Source organism: Aotus nancymaae, unplaced genomic scaffold (assembly GCF_030222135.1).
Source record: "Aotus nancymaae isolate 86718 unplaced genomic scaffold, 86718_ANA_hifiasm-v0.15.2.pri h1tg000002l, whole genome shotgun sequence".
NCBI lineage: Eukaryota > Metazoa > Chordata > Mammalia > Primates > Aotidae > Aotus > Aotus nancymaae.
This window is the reverse complement of record NW_026988413.1, coordinates 62,473,095-62,493,482: the sequence shown is the minus strand read 5'-3', so window position 1 is coordinate 62,493,482 and position 20,388 is coordinate 62,473,095. Positions and strand designations below refer to the sequence as shown.

At 36.1% G+C, this 20,388-nt stretch overlaps 1 protein-coding gene across 1 annotated transcript in view; it reads left to right on the top strand.

The window, feature by feature from the left end:
- Window positions 1-20,388, top strand: part of SEMA3A (semaphorin 3A) — a 497,295-nt gene that overhangs the window by 205,301 nt on the left and 271,606 nt on the right. The window lies entirely within an intron of this gene.

Below are 20,388 nucleotides of genomic sequence, written 5' to 3'. Positions count from 1 at the left end.
AAACAAATAATTATTGGCTTAATAACCTTCTAGAGAGGCAAGCATCTGCAAGTTTTATGTCCTTTATTGTCACCAAAACCGATTCCAAATTCTACAAAATCAGCAGCAGGTGCACATGAAATTACCCCAGTTCCCAATATATCTTGGTCTTTCTTTGTTGTTCAATCTTTTCCTGCAATTAATTGTAATGACCCTATTGATATAATCTATGATACTACTTTTATCAAGCTAATGTTTTATTTTAGTTATTTCATCCATTCATTACATCAAGTAACCAACCTGTGACAGACAAGGTGCTAAACACTCTGAGTATATCTATCAGCAGGACATACATGGTATCTGCTATAAGGAGCTTATAACACGGGAAGAAAAACAGACAGTGGCAAGTAAACAAACTCAGTGTTTGCATTTAGTAATTAAGAGAAATACTGTGAAGTATAAAGTGTTATTTCATATCAAAGACAAAGGTTGAACTAAGATAATCATTTTATTACGGTTTTTGTATTTGCATTGCTGATAGTGCGCTTTCCTAAATATCTGAGGATGATTTCTCTGACTAGATTTCAGTGGGGCATGACCTTTGAAAATCGCTAATAGATATGTGCCCACTCCACTGCCTCATCTTGCATCTTTGGTTGCTAATGTTCAAAATGGAGTCATGGTTGCAATATAAAAGAGAGTTGGTGGCTTATGTAAGATTGCTTAGGGTTGTGTTGTTAGTATTCCCCTCAAGTGTCAGAATTACCTAGACACTTGATACAACAGTTTATAACAGTTGTCAGAAACTAGTTAACATGGCTCTATAAGGCTGATAATCTCATTTTCTCTTTCTTTACATTCGTGTTTCTCTTAAAGATTTAGTGAATGTGGTTGTCCAGAAATTGTAATAATGACCTGAGGGAAGCTATTCTGAGGTTGAAAATTACAGAGCCACTTTTGTTTTGTTGATCCATTATCTTAGTATCTTCAAATGTGTGTACGTGTGTCTTTAAAGTTAGTACACTTCAAGTTGGGTGTAGTGAAACACCCTTGTAGTCCCAGCTACATGGAAAGCTGAGGTAGGAGGATTGTATGAGCCCAGCAACTTGAACCTGCAGTGAGCAATGATCATGCATCTTCACTTTGGCCTGGATGACAGAGTGAGACTTCATTTTAAAATAATATAAACATTAAAATGAGTACACATCAGGAGAGGAAGCTAAAAATAAATAGAAAAAGGAGAGGAAAGAAGAAATTATATTGTGAGTAGAAAGAAAGATGATATTGTCCACAATATATAGTCCTTATATATTTCTTACAAAATTTAATTATTCTTAAATTTGTCCCATAATGGCAAAGTGATTCAGAGGTGCAAATCAATAATAGAAATAGCAGAATTGAGTAATACTAATCTGAAAAAATGTCAACCTATTCAGTAGGTCATCCAGGTAGAATCAGGGATTAAAATAAGTAATCTACCAGAAAGTTCCATTTAAAAATTGCCCTACTGTTAGAACTTGTGAAGCACAATTGCTGCCTATAAATTGTACTTCCTTCTATTTTTTAGAAATGTTGTTAGGAGATAATTTTAAAATGTAATACTTGCAGGTGTTTTCATTCTTATAACCAATAACACTTATTCCTAATATATTCCTGAGATTTACTAAAAAAGAAAGCTAAGCAAATAAATAAAAGATGGCTGGCTGGGCGCGGTGACTCACGCCTGTAATCCCAGCACTTTGGGAGGTCGAGGCGGGTGGATCACGAGGTCAAGAGATCGAGACCATCCCGGTCAACATGGTGAAATCCCGTCTCTACTAAATATACAAAAAATTAGCTGGGCATGGTGGCGCGTGCCTGTAATCCCAGCTACTCAGGAGGCTGAGGCAGGAGAATTGCCTGAACCCAGGAGGCGGAGGTTGCGGTGAGCCGAGATCGCGCCATTGCACTCCAGCCTGGGTAACAAGAGCGAAACTCCGTCTCAAAAAAAAAAAAAAAAAAAAAAAAAGATGCTTATATATCTATGAATAGAAATAAAAAGATATTATGGCCAAAGGCTGATAAATAGCAAACCTAACAAGCATTCAGAGGTACTTGCTGAGAGAAACTAGAGATGGATTTATTTGTTCATTTTGTCATCTTCAACTTCATTCACTCCTTTCACTTGCATTCTCTTGCACAGTAGGTAAATAAAAGTCTGAGATGCAGTGTGTTTCACAGATATTCTGCAAACCATACAGATATTTGTACATAAAACACAGATGTTTCAGTTTTCATTTTCCATCATTCCAAGGACAAATTTCTCTACCTGATTCCCAGAATTAAGCCCACCCAGGCTGAAAAATAAAGCAAAACTTAGTGCCACTCCAGCTCTCATGTCCAACCAGATTAGCAGGTAAATCATTTGAGAAAATTCCCAAGCTTAATCCTTTGAAAACTGATCTTACCTCAAGGGGATACCAAATCATATTCTCCATTTAAATATTCCTGCTTTAAACCACACTTGCTCAACAAGTTTTACAGATGAGAAAAGCGTTTTTTGTTTTGAGAAACTGTGACTTCATTATAAAGAAATTGCTTTCTTTATTTTCATCTTCAGAAGTTAAATTAAGCTTCTTTTAACAAATTACTTTTTGTTCTAAGATGATTAATGTGTTTATATATTTTATGAAAGTTGGTAAGAAAAAACATACATATTCCCTAAACACTAAATTAAATATTTTAACTAAAAGTAATTTATGTCGCCGAGGTAAATGTTAATGGAATATGAAACAACCAATATTATTTAGAAAATAAAGCTCTAAGTGGAGAGTCACTTTTGCAAACCTAAATAACAATAACAATAAAGTATAATAATAATGTGTATTTCCTTAACTTTAGACTAACATGGAACATGTTACAGAAGCAAGATGTCTGAGTTCTGCCATAGGTGACCCCAATTTTCGTCTGTGCTCTGCTATCAATTAGCTGTTTTATCTTGTACAATTCCCCTACCCTTTCTTGATTTAAATTTAATTATCCTTAAAATTGTAGAGTTTGACTGCATTATCTCCTAGGTCCTGAGAAACTCTAAAATTTCTGTGATGCTAGAAGGCTAACCTTGCATAATTCCCATCTCCATCAGTTCACATGGCCCAGTTTTTGTCAGGGTTCATAATAATTGCTGACATGGGTAGTCTGTTCAGGAATAAACTACTTCAATGCCATGTTTCACAATTTTATTGGTTTTGTTAAAATATATTTAAAGTTTATTTATCAAATAATAATATTTGGAGCATTTTAACTCCAGTAAATTAAACCAAATCAGATAAACTCTGGAAGAAGCAAAGTGTTCCAGTTGTATAGGATGATGAAAATTACTAAATAACACAGTATATATATGAGATATAAACAGAAAAAAATATTCCAGGCATAACAAATTCAGGCTTTTATTGATCCATAGTAACAGGAGAAAGGAGAAATAATTTCTGAGAGAGAGAATGATAAAAAGAAGAAAGAAAGAAGGAAGGAAAGAAGCAAGGAGTAGTAAGAGTAATAAAAGCCTTCTGGTTGTACAGTAGAGTCCATTTTGCTGGCAGGAGAAGGAGTCACTGTGAGATTGCTCATTGATCAGGCTCATTTATGAGAAGCAAATTAGAACCATTCATTTTCCTTGAGCTGGAGCTGCAATTCTCAAGAGAGGTGTGGATACACTGATGGGTCATGATTAGTTGGGAGGTGAATTTCAAGTAATTTGATATTTGTTAAAGGAGCAAAGTTTGCAAATGATTTTCTTTAAAGTAAATCAGAACACATTTAAGTTAAGCCTGTAATAATAACCTCCTTGCTTCCATTCTGACATTCTACCTAGAGAGGAAAGGAAGGGTGGTGTAACAGAGAGCTGTAAATTGTTCATAACCCTGAGGGTGAGTCCCTCTCTGTCTGAGAAAGTCAAGGAAGTACTGTGGATGGAAGTTACGCCAAGCCAATTCAATTTATTCTAAAGAATAAGAGAAAATACTAGGAAGGACAGGAATATGGTTTGCCTCAGGCTCTGCTGAAGTAGGCACTCAACTATTTTATAGAGCCTTCCTCTCTCATTTTCACCTGGGCCCAAGTGACCTTGACTCTTCTCTTCTGCAGAACATGTGTTTTATCAAGCTGGAGGTGAGAAGGAAAGTGTCACTACTAGCCGTATCCTACCTTGGGACTCCAAAGGGAAAAGCAGGAAAGGCAGAGTTCTCTCTCTCAGAGCACATGCACCCAAACACACACACACACACACACACACACACACACACACACCCCTCTCAGAAAAAAACTCTGCTTTGCTCAGTTTGGTGCCGCTTTTGCCTTTTAGTCAAATAACCATGGCCATAATGAAAAGGCATGATATCCATTGTTTAATGACATGCAGCTCCAACAGAATCAAATTGGGTCCTATATCTACTTAATCCACTTATTCCCTTCAATAGCATTTAGAGAACAGAAATAAAGTAATACAGTTACATAGCTATCAATTTCATTTTCCTTGCTGTAATTCAAATAAACTTTGCATATTTATTTCTATAAGAAAATCAGACAAGTTACAAACAGAAGTAGATATTAACATACCAAGCTGGCCGTTAATCATGAGAAATGACAAGCAAGTATTTACAAATATTCGGAAAAGAATAAAGATTTTGCTGCCTTAAAATTACAACTTGAACTTCATAGTTATATATATAATATAATGTTGATTTAATTTGGTTAAGTAGTTTATGTGTATGTGTTTGCATATGTGTGTGTTAAAGAATGGTTGGTGATTTTATTAAATATTTTAGACATGTAAATGATCATGAAATCACTTGAATCTGTCTTTCAGTCTATTTTTTGCAAAAAAGGCTACAAAATCATCTTATTAATTGTGACATGTCATTTTTATCAAAAACTTTCAAATAAAACTGTATGTATTTTCAAGTATAGGCCTACATATGCACAGATATTTAAGGAAAAAATTACATTGTTTAAAGACCCATTAAATGTTGTTTACAAAACATATTTATACTTTGCTGAGTATGGTAAGGGATATAGTTTAATACTATTTACTAACAAATGTACTCTTTGTCAGGCAAAAGTAACAGGTTCTGGGAATTTTTAACGTGTTTTAACAGTTCCTACATTGAGAAGTTGTTAGTTGTGTTTCTGTGTACATGCATGTGTAAGAAAGATGGATTAGGGTAAGAGAGTCATGAAAACATATTATTTTGGTAATTCAGGTTGAGTATTCTTTATCTGAAATGCTTGGGACCAGAAGTGTTTTGGATTTCAGAGTTTTTAAAAATTGGAATGTTTTTATTATACTGGTTTAGCATCCCAAATCCAAAAATATGAAATGCTCCAAAAACATTTCCTTTGAGCACATATTGTCACTTACGTTTTTCATTTGGAGCATTTTGGATTTGGGATTTGGGAATTTGGGATGTTCAACCTGTGTAATTAGTAATATGTATGTATTTCAAAGGATGGCCTCATGTATGTACCCTTGCTAAAATAAGTGAAATTGATTTAATATATTTTAATGCCATATATTGAAAATAAAGCTAGAGAATATAAAACAATTTCCATAAATTTGATTATCTTTCACTTATAATCTCTTTTGTGCCTATCATAATGATAAATAATCTGTAACTGTGATTTGATAGACACACCAATGATTAGGTAATGTTTATATTAAACTTAAGGTTGTAAATATTCTCAATAAGCTCTTGTGTATAATATTCATAACATTCTTGAAACAGTCTCGCAAGTCCTATGGTGTCCAAACCTCAGCTAATTCATCATTCCGATTTTCTCACTCACCAGCTAAAGTAATTTCCTTCCATTTATGTGCCAGTTGCACCTTACGTTTCTTTTCAATTATGGTTTTAATTTTTTTTTTTAGTTATATTTGGCCTTCCATTTCATTGCATTTAGTTATATTTGGCCTTCCATTTCAATGCAGTAAACTACATTGCATATTTTTCTTAACTCAAAATCTAAATTGCCCAAATTTGCCCAAGAATAATGATTTCATATTGGACAGTTACAGACCCACAAAAAAGCCTCTCAATTTGCAGTCACTCTCTTATATCCATTCTCACCTATACTCTGTATTGCTAAAATGGCCTCTTGTTTATTCTGCTACTGTGATAAAATTAGAATTTATTTATTTTTTATTTTTTTATTTATTTTTTTTTTTGAGAACAAATCTTGCTCTGTCACACAGGCTAGAGTGCAAGTGGCATGATCTTGGCTCAATGCAACCTCCGCCTCCTGGGTTCCAGCAGTTCTCCTGCCTCAGCCTCCTGAGTAGCTGGGATTACAGTGCCCCACCATACCTGGCTAATTCTTTTGTATTTTTAGTAGAGACGGGGTTTTGCCATGTTGGCCAGGCTGATCTCGAACTCCTGACCTCAGATAATCCACCCACCTTGGCCTCCCAAAGTGCTGAGATTACAGGTATGAGCCACCATGCCTGGCTAGAAATGTTTTTCTAAAACATTACTCTGACCTATCCAAACAGTCAGTGGAATCTTATTTATTACTTAATTATATTCAAATTCTTTAGCATTCAAGAAATCATTCATGACATGATCCTAATAATTTTCTAACATTATTTCTCATTAATTATTACAAATAGCCAATGTATCTGTTACATTTTCTGTGCTTTCACACATAGTTTGGCTTCATCTAAGCAAGACTGTTAAGCAAGACTGCTCAGGGAAGGCAAAGTGTTCAGAGTTGTGGAGGACAGTGGGAGAGATGGCAGGGATGAAACCTGTTACTAGATTAGTCTACTAGGCTGGGCCTAGGAGTGTAGACAGAACTACTATGAAAGGAGTTTTTCAAATGGTCAGGCAGTCATAGTAGACAAATAGGAAAGAAACATTTAGTTCCAATTCATTCAAAATATCTGTTAATGGGGTATTATAGCTCTCAAATACATATTTTAAATATATAATATTTTAAATATATATTATTAAATATATATTATATTAATATAAATTATTAAAATACATATATATGTACATATATAGCTTTCAGATATATGTTATATATATCTATTATATTTGAATATATATTATGTTTTTAAAAAGCAGAACGCAGTTACAATTGATTCAGGTTAAATACTACTTCAAGATCAGGCATCCAACAGCGTTTAAGGGGCAGTTCCAGGGGTTGCTGGACTCTATTCTGGAATTAGGTACAGAGACCTGTCTCTTTGTATGCATGGAAAAAAGAGACAAAAGCCAAAGCAAAAGTAACAACTTAGAAAATAAGTTCACAGGCTTTGGAATGAAATTAATGTGATTACATGTAATAATATACTCAGCTTTGCTGTTTATTAGTCCTCATTCCTGGGGAGTTCCTTAACTTTCTAAGCTCCACTTAAAGTTTTGAAAATTCCAAACAAAACTCAAGTAGAAGCCTTCTTCTTGGAAGTGGGATACTCTGGGTTGGGAAGTGGGTGCCATTGGTAGAGTCTTAGTGTACTAGGGAAATGGAGGAAAGGCTGATGACTGGGAGAGAAACTCAAAGTGGAGGCCACACAAGAAACCGGGCTCAGAAAATAGGGACACAAGTTTAGACAACTTCAAATCTTATTAGAATCTGGGAACAAACAAGTCAACATTGAGATGCTATGACCCAGGATTGCTTACAGCAGACAGTGACTTGGTACCTAAATTTTTACTGCAGAACAAAGCAAAGATAGAAGACTTAGTCTGCACTAGCTTGTCAGCCCTAAGCAGTCTAATAAAGACCTTCCAAACCCTCCCGCTACCCACCCAAGTTACAAACTGGATTTTGTTTTTCTAGGCATGAATGTGGCTCATTCACATGATGAATAATGCTCCAGGGCACTGGAGTTCACTTTGATTATGATGAGCATTTCAGATCTGTGTACATGAATGCATTTCATCTGAACCACATGGATCCACAGTTGGGTTAGAAATCTAATGAAAATACGTTATCTTAATATATCTGGTATCCCTGAATTTATTGCTGTTAAAGCAGCCAGAAAAAAAACCACAGGAGTAATTTTTGTTATAGACTCTTGGCTATTCTACTGCCATCCTTAGCCAGAAGCCCAATGCATAAATATTCAAGAAAATTAAAAAGAACAGGGAAAGGAATTATCCACACTGTTGTTATAGGCCCCCCAAGAAGTTTGCTTTGGGTTACTATTTATTTTTGTCAAATATTTACATTCTTTCCTAACACATTCTGGAATCATCAGGTTAAATTGTCCAAAGTATTCCATCTATACAAATAGCTGAGAAGGATTTCTAAACTTGTATTAGAAGAAAGACAGACTTATAAACATTTAAAATAGTCATTATTTGATTAAAATTAAAAAGTAAATTAATACAAAAATAAAAAATATATATACTGTCATAAACAATAGTGGAGGGTGAATTATTAATGTCTGTTTTTGGTTGCAGCAGTGATAATGCTGACTGTTTCATAATTTACTTACAATTTACACTTAAAAATAAATTAGTATATGTTATATTTTACATTTAACAGTTTGAAATATGGCAGAATAGATTGTATTTCCACTATTCAAATGTCAGTTGTAACTCTATAAAGAAAAGGTTTACTAATTGTTAGTATAATTTAGATTAGAGTGTATTATTTCCTTTTAAGACCAAGAGTCATAGTATGATTATGATATGATTATCACGTATACCTAACATGCACTCCATCTTTACTAAACCCTGTAAAGATATAGAACAGGTCTCCATTCAAACACTCTAAAAACTGATACAGAAAGTAATGAGCATGGAACATCATTTTCAGAGATCAATTTTAAATGCAATAGGCAGAGGGGGCAGTGAGAAGAAAGAGAGAGAGAGAATAATAATAGCAAAGACTTATATGGCCAGACATGTTAATGATTTATGTTTATAAACTGTGATTTAATCTTAACAACACTGTGCATTAGATGCTTTTATTAAACACATTTCATACATACAGAGGTATATACAGTGTAAAATATCTCAATGGGGGAACTAAAGTAATGTAAAGACAAGCTAAGAAAAAATACCATATCTCTTGTTGCCAATATTAAACTTGCAGGCTGTAAAAGACAGACTTTTTTGCTCTGAGGGAATGAAGCCTGACATTGTGTTCTGTACTACCTACACAATTTTCCAAGTGGAAGTTACTGGGACTTCCAGACCTCAAGTATTCCCACCTACACATGTCTGCTCTTTGTCCACAAGTTTGAATAACAGCACAGATTCCATCACATATCCATATAATACAATGTATTTTAGAATTTTAGAATGTATTTTAAAAATTATGGCAGTGGAAAAAGATTTTGCCCAAAGAATAATAGAGAGGGAAGATCCTATAAGTAAGTGAAAATGTCCCATTTTGGAAAGTACATAAATATCATAATTTATTTTTAAGATTTTGCCACATTTAAGAAGACTTATAAATTTATAAGTTATACTCAACAACATTACAGCTTCTTAAAACCAAACCTTTCACTTCTTCCAAAAAAAAAAAAAGAACTACGTTTTCCTCTCTTCATGGGTCATCGATGAAATATCTGTCCTTTCTCTAAGCTTGATCTTGATACTCTGAATAAAGCCTGGAAGAGGCTGTGCAAGTTCTTAGTCTACTCCTCCTGAAGTACTCATCTGACATGTAAGACTGATAGAATATAAACAAGAAAAACTTTTTAGGTATTTGCCAACCATTAGACTAGTCTACCTAGAATTGGTTAATAAAAACTAGTTTAAGTTTAAATGCTTCTACTGATTATATTTGTAATAAAGTTGTTTTATCACCCATATGTCTATAACTAAGTTTGCAGATATAGAAGTAGATGTGGATATGGGTATAGACTTCCTTAGCTCTTCTTGTCATAGAAAGTAATTTAAGGCAAATAGTTTCCATCTTTTTAAAATGTTGAATATGTTTCATTGAATAAATATATTAGTATGATTGAAAATACATTGCCTATGCACGGTGGCTCACTTTGCTGGGATCACAGGCTTGAGCCACCGTGCATAGGCAATGTGGGTGAATCGCCTGTGGTAAGGAGTTCTAGACCAGCCTGGCCAACATGGCGAAACCCTGTCTCTATTAAAAATACAAAATTATCTGGGCTTGGTGGTGGGCACCTGTACCCAACTACTTGTACTTGGGAGGCTGAAGCAGGAGAATCACTGAACCGGCAAGGCAGAGGTTGCAAGGAGCCGAGATCACACCATTGCATTCCAGCCTCGGTGACGAGTGAAACTCCATCTCAAAAAAAAGTAAAAGAAAATACATTGAAAATAGAGGCAATTCTAAAATGGGTTCTGGCCATCAGTTAAATGTTTACCTGCTATGGTTTCTTCATTGATATAAAACAGTAATATGATTTAAAAAAAAAAATCATTAAACTTAGGGATAATCTTCAATGTAAGCATACAAAGTCTTCACAGACAAGGTCATAACACATAATCTTGCTTTTGTACATGCTTTTCTTTCAAAAGGGTCCTGCAGATCTGCTAAAAGAGGATTTCATCTCTAAGAAAAAGGATAACAATATTCACTTTAAAGAATGACTATAAGTGTTATAAATAATATCAATAGTGTCACAGGATCCTTATGGTATCACTTTTCCAGCAGAAACCTCTGTGACTGGTGGCACTTTTGCTCAAGTTTTGCTCGGACCTCACTGGGCTCATTTCATTCACTTGGCATAGCAGGCTGTGCTCACCTTGCACAGCCAGCCTGGATGCCATGCCTGCCAAGTGTGAGCCAGGTGGAGAGCAGTGAGGTGTGCATAAGTGAGAGAGCATTTGATCTGGCCTCTGTGTACAGCCAAGCATGCCAGCTGCTGCAGCAAGGCAGGCAGCTCCAGGCACTGGCACAGGTGCTGTCTCTATCTATGCCTGCAGCTGGATCAGATGCACCTCCAGTGGCTTCTGCCATCAGCACCCTTGTCCGGATGAGAGGAAAGTGGTGGTATCTGGAAGCATGGAGATGCCAAAAATTGCAGAGCCTCAAATAAGGTATCACAGCTCAGACTCAGGGAGCCCCTAGATCTGGGATCCCTAAATGGCCACAGCTTTTTTCTCCTCATCACCCTCAATGTGGTCAGCAACAGGGTGTTTCAGCTCTGTTTATGTTACAGCTCTTTAAGTCCTGCCATTTGGTAGGTCCTGAGTTCTTGTTCCTTGTCCAGGAAGAATGAGTTATGCAGACAGCTGGATGGTGAGCCAGGTAGAGAGGAACTTTGTTGAATGACAGAACAGCTCTCCACAGACCCAAAATGGGTAGCTCCTACTCACAAGCAGGCAGTCCTGATGGGAGTCCACCAGCTTTCATCAGAAGGGAGACCCTGAGTGGGTAGCTCCTTTCCACAGGCAGGTCATCCCAATGAGTTGAGGAGACTCATATTGAGTATTTCCTTCCCATAGTTGGTAGTCCCAATGTCTGTGAGTCAGCCTGAGCCTGGGGTTTTTATGGGCTTCAAAAGGGAGGAAGTGCATGCTGATTGGTCCTTGGGAAGCAGGGGGTGGGCCCAGACAAAGCACCATAAATTCTAGCTCCTGGCCACCTGGAACTGACAGCCTGGGCCCCAGGCTTCAGGACATCCTGGCTTGAAGGTGGGGTTTCACTGAAGATATGCCTGTTTCTGTCCAGAAGCCTGTCTGCCTTTTGCTCTCATCAACATGTCTAATCCATGGTGCACAGGCTGTTCATGCCAAGGGTTGCCTGAAGGCCTATGCCAAGCTTCCTTCAGTACCCCTTGGCCTCCCTCCCATGCTCATTGGTGCCCAAAGTCCAGAGGGGGCCAAGGCCACAGGAGACTGGTGTGCCAGAGCCACCCCTGAGAGCACTCACACCTGGCTGGGTTGCCACAGCACCTGAGGTTTGCTACAACTCTGCTCCAAAACTGGAGTGAGCACTAGGAGTAGGGAGAGGCCAGAGAGTGGGAGCAGGCACTTTTGAGCTTTCAGCGGCAAGGGGCTTCCTGATCCCCAAAGAATGAAGGTACGCTAGAGTCTGGAGCTGCGGCTGGGCAGCTGAGGCTGAGCTCAGGGAGTGTGGGCTCCTGCCCCGCCAACTTGGTAAGGGATGAGGCTCTCACCTATTCCTGGCTCCCTCTGGCTCAGGACATCCTGACATTCCAGAATTCAGTCATTCTATGATTATAGAATTCAGAATCTTTTATAATTGTTGGATGCAGACATATTAGGATTCTGGATGTCAGACATCTTAACTTCCTGATACCAGACATGTTAAGATTTTAGAATTCAGCCATATACTGATTCTAGAATAGAGACATTTTAGGATTCTGGAATTCACATACCCTAACTTCCGGAATTTAGACGTTTTATGATTCTAGAATTCAAACATACCGGAATTCTAGAATTCAGGCATCTTACAATACTGTAATTCAGACATATTTAAGATTCTATAATTCAAGCACCCAGATTCTGGAATTCAGACATTCTATGATTCTAGAATTCAGACATTTGAAGATTCTAGATTTCAGACATACAGGGATTCTCAGCTCTTTGGTCATAGTTTTTCCTGGAGGCAGCATACTATTCAGACCAAGTATTGAAGAAACAAAACTCTCTTCTTAAATCCCATGTTGCAAAGAACTAATAGAAAAATAGTATACCATATAACCTATCATCTGTAGTATAAACTAAGTAAAAAGTTGCTGGAAATTATTATTGACTAGTTAAAAATAATGTGGATTTTTTAATGCTCCAAGGCTTTATTTTGTTTTTGGAAAAACTAAATAATATAAAAATGTGCAAAATACAGGTATCTCAACATTGAGGTTGTTGAAACATACTGTTCTCTAAACTAAAAGGTCATGATCAAGATATCCTATTTCTTTGCCAGAACTTAAGTTTCTTGGTCATAGAAACCAGTTTTGTGAAACAAGGGAAATACAGCAGATGGCAAGACCACAGCTCAGAAAAGAAAAAAAAAAACATCCCTTCTGGTTTAGATAATCCCTAGAGTGTTGGCTTTGGAATAAGATGAGTTTCCTATAGCAATACCTTAAAGAGAAGAATGAGGTTTTGCGGTTGGAATCTATGACTAGAAGTGATGAATCTTGGGCTATAATTTTGGTTGCACCATTTACTCATTGTGTCTTGGAGCAGCAAAGCAGCACTGATTAATAAATACATATTGACCAACTGTTTCTAGGATTCTGTGAAAAAGCACACTAAGCAAATATTCATTGCCACCAGAAGGATTTAAAATATTATTATTCAACTCTCAGATAGCAAAAAATGAAACATAGGGGATATTATTTTTGCTAGTCTGAAAATGTGTAAAATCCTGCAAAAACCTAAGTGACTGTTTCCATTTTTTCTCACAAGGTTGAGAGCATAATATTGAATTGGGTAGAATTATCTTCTCAAAATACAGCATATAAATCTTTCTTTGGATTACTATGTCACATTTCCTCTCTCCCTTGAACTTTTACATGATGGGAAAGAATTCCCCAAGAGTTCAGTAGAAACATTACAATCCTAAACATCCATCTATGAGGTCAAGGTAATAACAGTTATAAGCTAAGCAATAGCAGCATCTGACCTTTGAAAATATGAGCTTGTATCAGAAGGATAGCTTGAAAGCCACAGTTCTCCTTTACCCACTGACCCCCAAGAAGAAACACCCTAAGTCAATGAAATGCTGATGTGAATCCATATGACAAAGAAGGGGAAACCAGTCATGTGCTGACCCTGTGTAAGGGAATGTTGCTAGAAGAAAGGTGGAGAACAAGTCTTTGAACACAAAGACAATGGCCTGTACCTCAGAGCTTTAAGTGAGACATTGTGCTGTCTCATATCAGATATGTCACACAAGTATTTACAATAACATTTGAGTTGTCACGGAAAACGTAAGAAACACAAATGAAATACCATTCTGTTTATGTGTCTAATATAGAAATAAAATTTTTATCATATTATCTGATTTTGGTTCCCCTGTTTTGTCTCACTGGTTTAAGTTGTTTGTGTCATGATATTCATTCCATCTAAACCATTCTTTTTACATATTATGAATAAAAACACATCATACTTTTTGCCACAATTAAGCACTAGAGAAAATTAGTGTCTTTATGAGGTTTCATTCTGGGTCTTTATTGCTTTTCAGTTTCATTTAAAGAGAGCCAATACACACACAGTTGATGAATCAGATTAGAGAAAATCACAGCAGGCACTGTTTAATTTCTGCTGGGAGGCCCTGGCCATCCTCTGTGGGGATTAATGTTTCAGAGCAGGTACACATTCTTGTCCTAAAACAAATGACTTCAGTGTTATAGCTAGTACCCACATGTTTATGCATCTTAATACTTTAAATGTTGCCTGATTACAGTGTATAGGATTCTAAATATATACCAAAGAAAATTAAAGGGACTAGATGCCTATATTTAATAATGTATTATGGTCCCAGTTGCCTAATCTCCTGGGAAAAAATGTAACTTTTAAAACAGGTAGCATGGTAAACCAGCTTTACAGTAGATTTGAACTACAGATGGGTTACTTTTTACAAGTTCAAAGAACTCCAGTGAAAACTAAAAAAAAATAAATAAATAAAGTGCCCAGCCTGTTTTTGATGAGAGTTTGACATTTATTACTTCCTTTTGCTTTTTTTTTCTTTAAAAAAATCTTCTGTGATTTAGGAGGACCAAACCTTTAGCTGCTATAGAGTCAGAAATTAAGTTAGTCAGAAAATAATATTCCCTTGTTACCATTTGATTCATGGAGAATTGTGGAGACACTCTCTTTCCCCAAATTATTTTTGACAGTTCTCTAAATCCCCTTTTCAACCGTTGAAGCTGTCTATGTCTGGAATACCTATGCTGTGAGAAAACTCAAAAGAGAAAAAAAAAGCGCAATAATATAATATATTAGCCTTTTAAATTCTGGTTTCTTCAGCATTCATTATTGCTTCACCAGTGAAGAGAAAATTCATCAGATAAACTGCAAGAAGTAATGCTTGGCAATCCCAATCAAGTTTCCACTCAGAGAGAAAAGTCATTATAGGGTTTAGAATACTTTGTATTTATGTCTCATAAACAAGTTTAAAAATAACACCAAAAAAGGATGTTAACCATATGTCGTCTCACAGTTTGTGACTAAAGGGGATAAAGTTACCAAAGTTTCTTCAGTCCCTTTGAACTTGAAAGCCAGTGTGCATTTTCCATTCCATTGTACGTTATGATAAACAGTAACCCCTTCATTGCTGCCCTGGAGTGTGTTGTAAGCTCCCTTTGTTCAGCAAACTCATTACATCACATCATTTTTATTACAATGGTTTACTAGACTACTTTCAGACAGATGCTAAAACTCACGAGGCTTTTGTTTTTCCTTATCTGCCTTTTTTAAAAACAGTATTTTTAGATAAAATTATGATTGAAATAATGACTTTAACAATGTGCAAAGGATCTCTAAGTCTCAGAGCAGTTGCAGTGCACTTCAGTAGAGCTTTAAGAATGTATTTCCTTGTTCAAAGATAAGTGAGTTAGAGACAAATCATTACTTTTAGATAATGATGTAACTTCAAGTATCATAGTATATATAGTGCACCTATATGTACTACATTCACTTCACAAATTCACATACCACTTATTGACTACTAAATATGTTAAAGCAACATTCTTCCACCTACTGTAGCGTGTCATTTCTTGTGAGAAACAGTCATATTCATATTTTTTCTCGACTTTGGTATAAGCCGATAGGAGACTGTAAATGCACACAATCAAATGTACAGAGACTTAATGCTGTTGACACCTTTGCATCATCTCTGTCACCCCCATCAATCACATCATCTTCAAAAAAACTCCAAATGCTAATTATATATTATATTTTATTCATGTACTTGGGGAAAGGATTATAAATCTCTATATACTCAATAAATCTGAATTAAAAAGTGATAGAAGCAGGATTGTTTTATCTGCCGTCACAATAAAGAGGACATTAAAATTTTAAAAGTCTTGCCTAGTTTATCAGTTGGCAATTGGTTAAAGGATCAGAAAAAAAAAATCAGTGCAGAGTGTTTCCATTTTTATTTTTGGAAGTGATTTTGATATGCCTACTAATCTATATGTCATTTTTCTCTTTACCAATCAGCTCTCATAATGAGACTGATAATGAATGTGACCTTAGCATAAAGTCATAAGACTTTTGCAATCAATGGAAATATGACAAGAACACAGGAGAGATCCGGTCCTGAAGTTTTCTAGGTTAGACCAAAGAAAAGGGAGAATGTGAACTCCAGAAATACTTACCAAAGACTACACATTTGAATACTTCTTCAGGTTTGAGATTTCAACAGAGTTGCTGTGGGGTAACAGATGTGTTCCTGTCCATTTCCAGTTAGAATTCTAAATCTTTGTGAGGGGGTCAGGGTTTGGTTTGAAAGAAGCCTTGCTGTGAAAGAGTGTTGCCTTTGGGGGAGATAGTCTGGATGGAAATCCTGGGTGAAGACAATCTCAATTATTTATGTTTCAGTTTAGAGAGATATACCATGGAAGTAGGAGAATAGCAAATTTACAGAATGCCTGTGAAGATAACAGAGATAATATATACGCAGCTATTATAATAATGTCTGTATTATAATCAGTGCTCAATAAAAAGTAAACTGATATTTCTGTTTGCTATGGTGTTTTTGATAAATTCACCTTTGAGCCAAGTCCTGCCCATGGACAAGGACTCATACATATAGCCAGGTACATAACATCCCCAAGTGCTTCACTCCATCATGACGATCTGCTTTCTACTTCCAAAGCTTTGGAGCCTCATCTTAATTCTGTCTGCCTTTCACTTGACCTTTTTCCCCAGCAGTAAAAAATTAGAGCTTGACAAGACGCACATTCTTCTTAAACGAAGTACATGCTAAATTTTACTTCATTAAAATTTGAGGAAGTCATTGCAAATAATACCTCATTACCTTCTTATAAATATCTTTTTGTACATATGTGTAGGCCATCAAAAAGGTCAGTTTATAGAAGCAGACAAAAATAGACAAAACCAATCCATGATAATAAAAGTCAGAATATGGCTAATGATTGGGGGAAGCAAGTGTTATCAGTAATTTCATATCTTGACTGGGTGGTGATTGCATAGAAAGTCCATTTTGTAAACATGTGCCAATTGACAGTTAAAATATGTGTATTTTATAATCATCATACTATAGTAAAATTGCTTAAACTTTTAAAGAAGGGATATCAAGAATTAAGGATTTTCATGAAATGTGCAATATTTAGAATTCACATTGGAATGTTATGGGTCATTGTCCTCTGATTTCAATTCTCAGGGAATTTTCTAAGCCACTGCCGATCAACTTGGATACAAATACATACACTCTTAGGTGATAGCAGTCAGCTTTATCTATCTCTTCTTTCTGCTTCCTAGTGCGTTTTACTCACATTCCAGTCATATCCTGTAATTTACTGAACGCTTTAGCGACCCAACTCAAGTTTTTGTTTTGTTTTCCCCATCCAAAACCTGTAGCTATCTTAGGGAAATTTAATGTCTTTATTTTTGCTCAGATGACAACCTGCCCTTTCAGTTTCTTGACCTCATCTCCGCTTCATTCAGCCTCAGTAACCAAATCCCAATAGTCACATCTGACCCTTGTTGTCATCATGAGACGTTTATAATAAAAGACTGAGATGACTAAATCTATCACAGCTTCCTTCTTTCCAGTTCTCTTTTTCAGATGTTTGAAAAGAGCAGTTCAATGTTTTGTCTCATTCACACATTTGATAACTTGATCCCTCTATTTTCTCAATTGTTATCATTTTTGTCATTTCTTTTCGATCCTCCTTATAATTCACTATCATGTTAATATTTTATTTCTCTAAGTTAATCAAGCCTTTTCATCTTTCTGCCGAACCCCAATTTGGGATCATTTGTACTAGTCTGTCATCTTCATGCTTCCACCAGAACTACTGCAGAAAATCACAGAACAATGAAAGTTGGTAATGGTACACATTCATGATGACCAGCAGCAACCAAGTATGCTGCCCAGGGATTCTTAGTTGTGTCAGTGTCAGCTCCCTCTCTGTAGTTCTCCACAGAAGTCATTTCAAAGTATCTTTATCTTTTTCTCTTACAGAATTTGCCCTCCTCTATTCCTCCTTCTAAGATATAATTTAACTTCTTACTGCAATGGAGAAAATATTAACCGTCGGATGAGAGAGAACCACTCTAACTTTCCACCACCTGTATTAAATTTAAAGCATGTATATTATATGCATACCTGTGGAATACATACATTGTACATCCATATCTAATATTCATATCTAAAAAATATACAAGATAAATATACAGCATAAATTGTAATCCATATCTTGTACATTTTTTATCTCTACAAAACTGGCCTCATTTAAGTTGCAAATATCTAGTGTCTGGATCACTTAATCTAATTGACACATTGTGATGCTTAGCACACGTTTTTTTTTTTTGGACTCTCCACCAAGCTAGAGAATATGTATAAGCTGACACTAGATCTTTCTTGCTACTCATATATTTCCAAACCCTTCAATGTAGATGCTCAGGAAATACTTACTGTGTGATTTAACTAATGTTATAAAAAGTTATGTAGCTCTTAACCAGGCCTTTGTAGAAAGCATGATTCTAAGTAACTTCAGGGCTGGTCTCGGTGGTTCATGTCTGTAATCTCACCACTTTGGGAGGCTGAGGTGGGGAAATCACTTGAGATCAGAAATTTGAGACAAGCCTGGCCAACATGGTAAAACCGTGTCTCTACTAAAAATACAAAAATTGGCTGGTGCGGTGGCACAGGCTTGTAGTCCCAGCTACTCGGGAGGCTGAAGCAGAGAATCACTTAAACTCAGAAGGTTGAGGTTGCAGTAAGCCGAAATCATGCCACTGCACCCCAGCCTGGGAGACAGAGTGAGACTCCATCTCAAAAAAATAAAATAAAAATAAGTAACTTCGGCACAAAATATACACCCACAAAGCTTTTAGATCCAAGTTCTCTTAGAAACTTTATTAAAATTTACAAATTGATTGATTTCATTTATACAATTTCTATAAATAGATTGGAGAGTGAAATAACATGTTTTATATCATCCATGTATTTTGATTCTTCACTATATAGAAGAAGCTCTTAATATTCATTTCATCCTGAATTACCATATAGGTAACAAATTGTTTTCCCGATTTATGTATGGGGAAATATGGTTTTCAATCAATGATAAATGTCTTTCAAGCATTAGGAAAATATCTCGGGTAAGCAGTAATTTTTATGACAGGTTCATAACTTATGAAGACTTCACTTTCAACAATGGCTCTGTTACATGTAGCCCATTTTGTTGTATGTGCTACAGCAGACTCAATACCACATCTGGAAAAATTCTTACTGTGTTATTGTGTGGTTTGCCTTTATATGGAGGTCAGTACTCTTCTGTTTGAGAATTGTTTTCCCATCTTTCTTGTTTCATAAGTGACTGTCAATCCTATTTCCCCCTGGCTGACCATTAAGTTATGTGATGCTACACTTCAGCAATACCATAGAGTGATGCCCACCAGGTAACAATTAAGTGGTCTAACACATCTTACTCCTGCTGAATGCTTACCAAAGTCTTTGCAGGGAACAGTGACATTCAGGGGAGAGGATTGCTGGGAACATGTACTTTCTATCCACTCCCACAGTTACTCAAAAGAGTCCATTGCTGGATTCAGATGAATATTCAAAGTTACATCATTCTGACCTCAGGTAGAATTCCTTTGTTGAAATTATAGGACATTTTATGGTCATATTAGTCATATTAGTCTTGTGTTTTTATTTGTTATAAGAATAATCCCCCCTCCAAATTGTCTAGTCTCAATAAGCGTATGTTCTCTGCAGTTGGTTTATTTTCATTTTGTGAACTCTGAATCACATTAGTGATTATATTAATCTTCATTCTCTAATCAGTGGCTCACATGAGTAGGAAAAGAAGGTCTAGGTTCTCTTGTTCTAGGTTAATCAGGAAAGAGCTTCTAGCTTCTGTAAGAATTCTATAGATTCAGTGACCCAGGAAATCCTACCAAGATAAAACAAACTGGTTTTGCTGCTTAAGAGAAGCTCAGTATGTGGTGAGACTGGATGAGTCACATAATAATAAGTTTTATGTAAAGAATGCTAGGGCGGTCACTAACTGTGTAGCATGGTTTCTGTGGGACATTCACTCCATGAATAGCCTTTCAAGATGTAAAGGAATATAGTTTTCTTGAGTCAGCCTTCTGGCTCAAAGACAATCTCTCTGTCTTCACTTTAGCATAGATGTCCTCACTTAAGAAATGAGAACCTGCTGCTTAGGCTGGAGTTAGTTCTTCTGACCATGTGTACAGGCTTCAAGTCCTCCTGTCCACTTGGAAGCAGAAACTTAGCTAATAATCATGTAAATCAGCTCTC